At 43.3% G+C, this 12,267-nt stretch overlaps 1 pseudogene; it reads right to left on the bottom strand.

Annotated features, from left to right (window-relative positions):
- Positions 1–4,308: 4,308 nt before the first annotated feature.
- Positions 4,309–11,295, bottom strand: LOC103633868 (uncharacterized; annotated as a pseudogene).
- Between the last annotated feature and the right edge of the window lie 972 nt (positions 11,296–12,267).

The raw sequence follows: 12,267 nt of genomic DNA, 5'->3' as shown, positions 1-12,267 counted from the left end.
GCGCACGGAGAACAAGCCCGACCCGCAGGGTCCACCGGTCATAGACGCCAGGGAACACACGTATGAACTAATCCGGCCCAGTGGCCCACACGCCATGGACACGGGCAGAGACAGTATGCACCGAGCGGCTGGCCGATGGGACCACAATGTCGGCGCCACCGCGTGGAAGTGAGCCAGGTCACGCGTGCAGGTAAGGTGGGCCGCCTGGTGGGAATTGGCCCAATAACAGTTTCCCATTTTCTTTCCTTTTTCTTTTATATTTCTCCTTTCCCTTTTCTATTTTTTTATTCAAATTTTGAATTCAAATTTAAATGTGCACTTGCATTCATATTAAATGTTCCAATTAGAACATACTAGTGTGGGAGGATTGTATACATTTATTTTATTTCATTTGTTTAGTGTTTTCTTCCCTTTCCTCAAATCCTAGAATTTCCTTTTAAACCTTAAATTCCCATTTAGATATTAATACATTTTTTTCTCTATTTTTATATCATCACAAAATGCACACAAAAAAAGCCTCGGCATGATGCACAATTTAATGACTTTTATCAATCCTTTGTTTTTAAATGAGGTGTTCACATGGGATGATAAATAGAGATGGCACACATGCATATAAAGGAATTTAATTTCTCCTTTTAGATTTTTTTTACAAAGCGGGTATTACAATATTTCTATGCCCATCATAGAGATTACAAGGTCAAGGATTAGCATCTGATTAGATACAAAGGGAAAACAATCATAAGATTAGGTTGGTATGGCTTCGATAGATATGGGGAAACCAAAGGCATCAAACTCAAGAAAATGGTCGGACATGCCTTTCCTAGGTTAGGTTGATAAAACAACATTGCGATCTTCAAGAACAGGCAAACTGGAATGGAGACATCAGCTTGCGCCAATCGAATAGGGGCATGGAGTGATAATGAAAAATTCAAATTTAGGTCATGGTTCACTAATTAAGAACATGGCCTAGATTTGGGTTTAGGCAAACAGGTCACCAACCTTCTATCAGCACATCAAGTGCAAGAGCAAACTCGTATAACATCTAAATATATTACCTAAAGAACGAAGGACAGCTATTTCATCGAAGTTCACAATACAACATTACACCACATTATCTACAATCACCGGTTATTAGAATAAAGGTGAGAGAAGCATTTTGGGTGTATAGGTGACAAACATGATGCAACAATCAGGATGCATGCTCGTCCTATGCGTCCTCACAAATTTTTGCCAATCTAATGTGGCAATAGCGTTCTATATCGGTGGCATACTTACGACTCTCACGGTATTTTGCTAGTCGTCAGCTACACATACGTTTTCGAGGTTAGTGTACCTGCAGAAAATTCTACCACAGCCCAATTTCCCATGATGCAGTTCACACATGACAGTTTATCACAGTTTATACTCCATATATTGCTATATGGAGGCCAGCCCATCATTAAGCGTCGAGCCACGCATAGGCGCCGTTGCCACACTTCAACCATAGGGCAACTCATTATGGTAACTCACCTTCTTACCTGAGCGTAGGTGCGTCGTTACAAATACATTACACTTCTCAGTATTCCCAGAAAGGTAAATACTCCACATCGCAGCCTTCATATATACATATGTGTAACATGTATATAATCAAGCGCATTTTATGCTCTACCCTTGACCAACGTTTGTTCGGTCATGCTCTCACATCTCGCCTTACCTCAGCGTCGATCCATTCAAAACTGAATGGCCTCAAAAATAACAATACACATGTATGCAATACCCCGGTTGTGGGTTAGTGGGTTTTAAATAAGCCACCTGTTAGTCCTTAACTTAGGGCTTAATAGAGGATGTCGCTAGCATTATAGTTTTTCAAAACTGTTTTTCAAAGCCAAACAATGTGTTTAGTTGAAAATAGGTTTTCTAAAACCAAAACTTTGTTTTGAAAATACGTATGTGACTGTATTATACTTAATCCTGCTCCCATACCAGCTGTGGCAGAACCTCCCAAGTTATTGGGCCCACATGCACCTGCCCTTGTCTCAAAGATCTCAAACAGCTATGCATGTGCACCAGATAACTTAACGAGATCTATCCGAGTGTCCCATGGACCCCGGATAAACCACTTACAACCAGGATCGCAAGATTAAGTAAACACAAATCACACACCAACATTTTGCTGCGGAAATCTTATTACCAAATTTTATAAGTTACAACAAATTTACATTATATTTATCGGAGTGGTTACAAAAGTGGTTCAGATGAATATACTTTGAAAAGTTATAAATTATTTATACGTTTGAAATATATGCCAGCTCAGTGACCATCCTCAATAAGAAGTATAGAAGAAGTACTTAGACTTATAAGAAGGCCGAGCCCACTGGCACTTAGCACCATCACAGCAGCACAAACCTAATACATGCAACAACATGGGTTCGAAAACCCTGAGTACGAAGTATTCTTTCGCAAGTCTTACCCGACTAAGGAAAAAGACTCTCAAGGATATGCTAGCTGTTGGGAATCAAGGTATGGCTTATCAAGAATCAAAGACTCTGTTTGCAGAAATGCTTACTAATAATGGATTCTTAAAAATCCATTTTTACTTGTCAAGTTAAGTGAAGTTACCTGCATCCAGAGTTCTTTCTACCCTAGTTCAAGCACTTGGCCTATACTAGCCGTCTTTTTATCATACCATCAGTTCACTGCATTGCTATGTGTAAGTCAGTGACCAAGTCTTTATATCCGAGAAGTAACAGCGATCCAAATTGATTAATACCCAGCTGGGGATCTCCGATCACACGACATATGTAGCACTTAACCCTTGCATATGTCAACTCGCCACTGGGGTTCTTAAGACCAGACCGGGCTCATGCCAACCGAGAGCACAGATACACCACCGTCCAGCCTCTTTCCATGGAGGGTACACGCTACTCTCGCCATCTCTCCACTCCCATTGTGTGTTGGTCTTTCTGGTATTAGTCTGCCCGAGGCAAAGCTTACCCATGACGAGGCATGTGACCAGTTAAAAGGTCCTCGATCATCAGGCCTACATCGGCACGGTCCTTAATCGACTCAGATGGAGACACTACACCGAGACTCCCTTTTCCTGCAAGTCAACCACCCGGTCTCAGCTTTATTATTTAAACCCAAAGTTTGGTACCTAGCAGAGGTACATCTTTTCCGATGTTGAACCCATCACGACCATGATAGATCCACCATCAAGTTTTATTTTTGAAAACTTCCCATCCAATCTGTAGCATCACTTTTTGTTTTGAAACAAAACATTTTGTTTTTCTAAAGCAAGGCTAAGCATCATAAAAATCCTTTTCATAAAAGGGTATCAAGTAAGGGTAATCAATTTTTCAAGGAAGGAAATGCAGCAATTGTTTGGCACACAACTCCTATCACCTAATGCATCAAACAAGGTGATAAAGATTTTAAAACAACAAGGAGGTGGCAAATGCACTGGGGCTTGCCTGGAATAAACACTAGGTTAGTGTTTGTTAGACGTCGTCCACTTGGTGATCAGCCTTTATTCTAATACTTGCTCCGTGGGTCCCTCTTCAGGTTGGTCCGACTGACGACGTCGTCTTGCGGAGATGTCCAATCTCTGCATTACCCTGGGGTCGACTTGGGTCATCTTCCGCATCACATGATTAATTATCGTACGTAAATGATTTGCATAATGCACATGAATGCATATAAACAGGAATAGTACAAGACTAACTATTACTACACGTCCGCGAATTAAACACCTGGCAATGAGGCATTGTACTATTTCATACGGAAACACTAGTTATCGACGTACGACTAAGTGCAATAGTCGTGCCTTTCTAGCTTAACCAAATCTAATTCAAACATCATAGAGTTCTACCAAACGACCTTCTAAGCAACCAAAGATTTAACCCGCTTATGCGCACTCCCCACTAATAGTCCTCGGGTTTTCACAGGAATAGCCTTAATGATGTTACTTGTTTACTAATTAATTTGGGGAAGAACAATTATTTATCTATCCTATTCACTAATAATCCGGTGAGTAGTAGTAAACCAGAGTACTGTTATTAACCCGCCATGAATTCCACAAAAATAACGATGACTCAGGCTTCGACTTTCTACCAGACATATTATTTGAACTTAGCTGGATTCAATCCTAACACAAACTTATCGATATTATTCGCTTTCACTCATTTTGGTAATGCTAGATATTTATCTAGGGCACTTAATCGGTTATAGACATATAACAATATGGCTACTACTACGGCAAGGCATCGCTTTTCCAAATAAATAACAATCGACACACACCATATTTACTTTGGAGGTAATACAAATAGAATATAAACGACGAGTCCTTACCGCGATCAAATAAACTCAAAAATCCCCACAATCGGCGACGTTTATCAGATTAGACGTTCCATCGAACATTTGGCGAGCTGGATATCTACAGCGTTGGGGTTCTGTGATAAGACAAGGACGAGCACACAGGGCGACCGACATACGCGACGATTTTTGGGTAAACACGCATGGGATATCCATCAACGACGACTCACTGGATCGACGGGCAACGGTTCCAACCAGCAGCGCCAACACATGAAACACCTGCAGGAAGCCTCCACTGCCACAAACACCACCAGGTAGATCCCCATCCAACCTGGGCGAGCAGGGAGAGTGGAGAAAGGCGGAACTCGGCAAGTCGCGGCTAAGGAGAGCACCATGTCCGAGAGGGAAAATTCGAGCATAGGGGCGAGCTCAGGGAGATGGGAGGATCGACATAGTGGAGCAGGGCGCGCAGCGAGCTGGAGTGCCGCGATGGGGTGAGATGGAGCACGGCCAGCGCGCGTCCACCAAAGGAACTCGCGCGCACAGGAGCTCCGCGGCTGGGAACAGACAGAGGGAGCTGGGCTGCGGCGGGGAAGCTCCACGACTGGAGGTTGAGGATGAGGGGCCGAAGCGCAGTCCGATGGAGGAACAAGGGCTGGCAACCGGCCATGGGGAGCAGGCGCGCGCGGGGAAGATGAGCAGGGGCGCGGCCAGCCATGGAAGCAGGGGCAATGCCGACGAGCTCGCAGCAGGGACTGAGCAGAGAGATTGTCTGGGCGTGGTGAGCTCCAGGGCGCGCGTGCTATGGACACCAGGGGGAAGGGCTCGCCTGGGAGTTCGGGCTAGGCGCTGAGCTCACGGTGGAGGAGGGCGCGCCATGGAGGGAGCAGGAGATGGCCGTGCTGAGGGGAGAGAGATGGAGCAAGCGCCAGCAAGCTACGTGCGTAGATAAAGGAGCAGGGGCGACGGCTGCAGAGAAAGATCACGGGTAGGGGGCGGCGGGAGGATATGGATTAGGAGATATTTTCTTTCTTTTTTTAATTATTTTATAATCGTTTCTCCGATGTATCTTAAGCACAATAATTATTTCCGATTTGAATCTCATGGCCATGATTTATCTTGATCAGAATTTATACTGCAACATTTTTAAACAATCCGTGTTTGACTCAGCTTTACTCTCGAATTTTAAATTCATCACACGTAAGCCTGAATTATTCCGACACAAGTCGCGAAAACCTAACCTGAGTTCTAGGGTTATGATTTAAATCGAAGCGAGAAGCAACGAACCAAATTAAACAGATTTCGGCTTCGATAATTTATTCTGCGTGATTCGATTAAAATTAGCCGAAACCATATCTTCTAATGTATACGTGAAAACAGTGTGCTGAAGGATAAATTGGATCATAACCTCACGCACGATTTCACTCGGACAATACGCGATTCAGATTATTTTGCCCCGAATATTTTAGTCGTCGAGTTCAAATTAATTTGCCCGGGATAAAATCGTAAGAGTAGGTCGAGCTCCCGAATTCGAATTCGCGTGAGCGATGAATTTTAAATAATCACCGGACGCACCGATTTTCGGAACAACGATGTTCTGAACATCACGAAAATTTAGGAAGAGCCCAGATAGATAAAAAAATAAAAACGATGTCGAACTCGCGACAGACGAAACAGATTAAGATAGAGAGACTGTTATGCACCGCTATCACGTGTTAAAGTCCGCACTCATGGCCGAGCAGACAATAAACACATGGGTTGTTACACTTCCCCTCTCTCCGGCCGCCAGCGCGCCTTCTCAAAATTAGATGCCACCGCCGTAGGACTCTATAAATTGCTGACCCAGTGAGTTCCGCTAGGTAAGTATGCATCCAACGCACCAGCCCTTGCCTCAAATCATCCACCAGAGCCTCCCAATTTCGTGTTCCCCCAAATACGTTTTCCGCGCCATCGTGAACACTTCGCCGTGGCCAGCCCTCTGCAGGTCAGTTCAAGCTTCTCTGATTGGTGTTCTAGCCTCCCTCAAGCCCCCTGTTGCTCGTAGACCCATTCGATTAAGCTAGACCGCACCAAATCGTCGTGAACACCTCAGATTATCTCGGATTTTCGCCGTCGTCGTGGGCAGAGAGATTTTGGATGAGATTCATGCAATTAGTTCAGGGATTAGGGTCGCCAGGGGTAGAATTTGGTGCCGACCGAGTAATAAGCTTAGCCTTTGTGTATTTCGGCCGGTACAGGCTCGCCGGAGGTATGCTCGTCGCCGTGCACCGTTGTGGACCTGGCGCTACGAAGAAATAGAAATGCAGGGGCCTCTGAGTAAATGCCAGAGACACGGATGAATAGTGTGCAGGGTTCTTTACCGGTTATTTGAATGACCGAGGTCCTCTGTGCAACATGGACAACACGGGCGCGTGCGGGCACGTTTGCCTGGTGATGGGCCAGATTAGGTTAGATTGAGCCCATTACTATTCATTCCTTTTCTTTTTCTTTTCTGCCAGGCTTAGGGAATTTATATAAAATTCTAGAAAAATTATAAAAATATGAGACAATTTTTACTAGACTCCTAAATTTCTCTAGTGTTTAATAAAAATAGTTCCAAGATTTTTAGTCCAAACTAGGAATTATTTAGTATTTAAGAAGGCCTAAACCTAGACTTTTGAAATTTTAGAAATTATTTGATGACTCCAAAAATCATAAAACTTTTTAGGTAAGCTTAATATGATAGTTAGAGTCCTTGGGTAAAGTTTGACATGTTTTGGACATTGTTTGATCCCCAAACCCAAAACCCTAGCTTTTTAGGTAGTAGTTGCTTTATTCTAGTGGAATACTGACTCAGAAAACCCTAGTTTCCCTTGGGTACCATGAAGGAAAGTTGTATTCAAGATACAACTTGATGTATCTCTATTATAGTTGCATATTCATAATATCACATGAGCATTCATGTTTATATATGGTTATGTATAGAAAACGAAAAAGAAGTAAGTGTTGAAGAAGAGGAGACTGCACCACCGACTGAAACTCCACCTGTCGAGAATAGTTTTTATTTCGATATCTGTGGAATAGATCCTGACTCCCCTACAACACAAGGCAAGCCCCGGTGCGTTTACCTTTTCCTTGTGATTTTAAACTATTTATCACTTGAATGATGCATTAGGTGATAGGAGTTGAGTCCTCAACCAATTGCTGCATTTCCTTCCTTGGAACTGTTTACCATTTCTTGATTACCTGTTTTATTAAAAGGTTTTCTGATGCTTAGTCTTGCTTTAGAAAACAAAAAGGTTTTGTTTTAAACCAAAGATGATGCTTCAGATGGAATGGGATGTTTTCGAAAATAAAACTTGATGGTGGATCCATCATGGCCGTGATAGGTTCAATATCGGACAAGATGTACCTTTGTCAGGTACCAAAATTTGGGATTGAAAATGATAAAGACGAGACCGGACAAGTGACTTGCACGAGAAGGAAGTCTCGGTGTAGTGTCTCCGTCTGAGTCGATTAAGGACCGTGTCGATGTAAGCCTGATGATCGAGGACCTTTTAACTAGTCACATGCCTCATCATGGGTAAGCTTTGCCTCAGGCAGACCAATATCAGAAAGGCCAACACACAATGGGAGTTGAGAGATGGCGAGAGTAGCGTGTACCCTCCATGGCAAGAGGCTGGACGGTTGTCACACCGGGTTTTAAGGGGCAATGCCGGGTGCATCTCATACATGCGCCAAAAAAGACAACATATATAATAACAGAGTGTATAGAGATAAATGTCACAATAATCAGTGTATTTATTACATAGCGGAAATCTTACAAAATAAAAGATAAATATAACAGGATCTAAAATCCATCCTTGACGCCAGAAAGTCAACTGGGAGACACCACCTAGATCGAATCGAACTCCTCGATGTATGGCTCCACTTGAACCACCTGTTCTTCTCCTGTGGGGGGGGGGGGTGTGAGACAGCAAGGGTGAGCTCACACATGTTCATCGCTCAACAAGTTGTGGGGAATAATGTGCATGAACTCACCAAAGGTGGGAGTTCATGTGAAGTGTAAGGCTAATCAAAAAATAAAGGTTGAAGCTGAGCATTGCTTTTATAAGTTGGTCAAAATTTTATTAGCAATTACTAAGTATAAGTAAATACCAAACCCTAGTAATAATAAGTAAAAGTAATAATAAAATAATCTCAATGCGATGCAAATGACAAATTGAGTTTTAATTCCATAGATTAATCATGTGAGGATCCGAGCTGCTCATGACTGTGAGCACGACTAGTATACCAGTTTTACACTCTGCAGAGGTTGCGCATCTTTACCCACAAGTCATGTGACCCATCTGCCAAGGGGTCATGAATCCCATACACCTCTACCAAGGAAGTGAGACAGGGTAACACTACGAGGCCTTTACAAAGTTCCAATAGCTTCAGAAAACCCGCTACAGTTTTTAGGAAGCTCCAATGCAGGGATCCCTCGCCTGACCGCCATCGCAGCAAAATCAACCCAAGGACCTCCCTACACAACCCACTCCCCTACTGCCCTTGCCCCTTTCGGGTAAGGTAGTCATCCACTAGCTTTCCTAGTTAATCAGCCAAGGGCATCCCATACTACCCTTGTGGTAGCACTGTTTTCCCGGGTGGTCGCTCCATGTTCCCATTAACATAATGATCTTATCATGAACATAAATAACATAACAGAATAATAAGAACATGGATATAATGAAATATTAACCCGAAACCACATAATGCAATAGCATAACTACCCAAGTGAATTAGGGGTAAACAAGGTAAACAGGATAAACAGACTAGGGTGACCTATTGGGTCACTTCAAAATTAAACCTATGCATGAATTGTGATAATAAAGAATATTATTGGGTAACAAAAGTGGATCAAGCCCACAACTTGCCTGGCACTTGAGATTCCAGTTACTAGGGTGATTCTTCGGGTCCTCGTGACCGCACTGCTAGTCGTAGCAATACAAACAAACATGGTATAGACAAAATTAACATCACACCAAACATAAGTACAAACTGAATAATAATAATCTACGCGTTGCTACGAGATCGTGGGAACGAGAACTACTACGATTGGAGTTATGATTAAGAAGTTATGATTTTATAGAAGATCTGCGTGATTAAAATATTAAACTATATTATAAATTGGTTAATATAAATCATATGAGAGATTATTCTATAAATAATTATCTCAACTTTAATCTAAGTTATGAATTGACCATAGATCATTTTCTAGTAGATTATAATGATAAGTAGATTAACAAGGCTAACCAACATCAGTTAAATACAAATCTAATTATAAAACAATGAGACATGGTATAATAAATGTTTACTGTGTAGTAAATATTTATACGAAACTAACGCAACTTGAACAGATCAATTCAGAGTTTAAATGGGGAAGTTATGAATTTCCAAAGATTTTATGTATTTGATATGAGATTAATTAGGAGATCAATTTTATTATTGTTTTCATGTCAAAACAGAGGCAATAGGTGATAAAGAATATTATTACAAAATTATAGAAATTGGAATGGATCCATTTGGAATTAAAATGAGTTAGATATAAATTTTCCAAGTTTCTAGAATTATTTTTGTAATAAAAATCAATTTCTAGTATCACTTCTCTGTTTTTACTATTTTTTGGACTGCGCGTCAAATAAACAGAAATCCAGGGTTAATCGCGCAATTTACACCAAGACTCAGTACACTGCACCGCGGACCGCGGGTTTATTCTGTAAAAACCGAAGGGCTCATAAGCGAAATTGCCATGCCGAAGGGTGCGGGTGCATCTCCGCCGTTGGATCATCACTCGACCGCTAGGATTAGACTTTTCCTTGGATGAATCGGTACGCGCCTAGCACCGTCGGATCTAAATTCAACGACAAGGATCCTACTACGCCAGATCCAGCTCTAGATCGACGGCCGCCATTCACCCGGTCGAATCAGTATCCTACTTGTGATCCTAACCGTTTCTCAAGGATCTGACGGCCCAGATGATCCCGTCCATCCAGACGCGGCCACGACGGCGCCCAGGCCTCGACGGTGGCTGCCATGACCGGCGGAGGTCCGGTTTGTAATCCAGAGCTCCAATTACCAAATTAACAGGAGCCACACTACGCTAGGGTTGCTACGAACGAATGGGAGACCTTACTCACCGGATTCGGCGACGAAGGAACCCCAGCCACGGCGAGGTGCGGTATCGCGGCGGCTGCGTAGCGTCGCTGAGAAATTCCTTCCCTGTGGCTCATCAATCGCGCCTGCCGAGGGCACCACAAGCACCAGAATGCTTCAACGAAGACCCCAACTACAAACCGAGGCCAGAGCGATGGCCAGGTCGCGCATTCACGGTGGCAGCGGCACGCTTCCAATACCTCTTTGGTGGCAGCGGGATGGTGGAGGGTTTGTGTCACGTCCTGTGGCCACCGTCGACGAGGAACGGGGCGTGAGACTCCGACAAACTCGCCTTGCCGCTTCTCCACGACGAAGACGACTGGAAACTCTTCTGGATATTCTTTTCGATGCCCCTCTTGTGTTCTCGATGTCCTTTTTTATCAACTCTTGCATTTTGACTTGGGCCATGGACTGGGCTACGGTGTCACCACTTCACAAGTGGGCCAGATGTTACATTACCGTCCCGTCGAAGTATTGCTTGTCCTCAAGCAACATCATGTCATGTAATGCATTTGCTCCTCCTGGATCCCAAGGTATGCTGGTAGAGTTACCAACCTGTGTAGGATATGGCTTCTTACTTCTGCCATCATCATTCCAATGAGAACGATCCATTCTTGGATCCCCTGCAAGCACGTGCCCATCAGAATTGAAATCATTATACATCCATGGCGTTATTGTGCTGAACCGTAGCAGGTTGATTTGGGTCCATGGACTGAACACACCCAACCATGGCATGTTTGTATTGAAAACCTCTCCATCGATGGTGCCACCCCTCTTGTTAGACCACGCAAAATCATGTATGAACATTTCATACCCCACCAGCTCATCCATCTCAGTAGCTCCATCCTTGTGCAAAATCCTCTTACAACCCCCTAAATCAATTATAATAATCACTTTCCCCTTGTAGCTTATAGCCGCTTCATCGGTTTCCTCTTGCTGCTGCTTTAGAACTGACCCCTCCTTTGCAGAAAGACAATTGTTTCCTTCCATTTTATAGTAGTCACTTTGGCCATCACAAACTTCAGTATGGCTTGGCCGCCAGGGTCGATCTTTGGAATCTTCATCTCCACTTTCCACATCAAAATCATCATTGTCATCAGAATCTTCAGATAAATCCACCATTATCTCCTTGGTAATCTTCTCTGTATTTGTTTTTGTCATAGATTCGTAAAACCCAGCAATAAAAGGGTCCACAACCTTCTTCTCCTCGGCCACCTTCGTCACCTCAGACACCTTCTCCTCAGACATTTCCTCAAAACTCCAGTATATCACAAAGATTGAAAATCAATCAAGAGAATTAAAATTTTGAGAAAATAACGCGAGGAACAGAACTGACATAACAAATGCTGCTGCTGTGGGTTTCTATTTATACGCCTAGCGCATTGCAACTTGGCAGGCCCCATTTGTCATTGACTTTCACTATTCTAGTGAAGGGAAGGTGTTTTTTTGGACCTTCGGCTTAAGGCCTTCGTTCACGTCGCAGTCTGAATTTGTTGTTACAAGAACAAATTAATACTGCGAGGGGCTACTGTTGGGGGCCTTCGTCTTCCGAAGGTCCTCGAAAACACAACTAACACACTTTCCAAGTATAATATACTGTCACAGGAACCTTCAGCTTTGAGATGAAGGTGTGCACAACATGAAAGGCGTGATCTGGGAGAAGGACGAATCAATTCCGAAGCTACGAATGAAGAAGCTTTGGCTTAGCGCAAGGGCGGTGATGGAGAATGGAACCGACCTAAAGGGGAATATACTGCCAAGTCCTCGACTGATTACTCCTTAGTCAGTAGTAAGTGTCAAGGA

Source organism: Zea mays, chromosome 7 (assembly GCF_902167145.1).
Source record: "Zea mays cultivar B73 chromosome 7, Zm-B73-REFERENCE-NAM-5.0, whole genome shotgun sequence".
NCBI classification, from domain to species: Eukaryota; Viridiplantae; Streptophyta; class Magnoliopsida; order Poales; family Poaceae; genus Zea; species Zea mays.
Note: the sequence above shows the minus strand (reverse complement) of the source record. Positions and strands in the feature narration are given on the sequence as shown.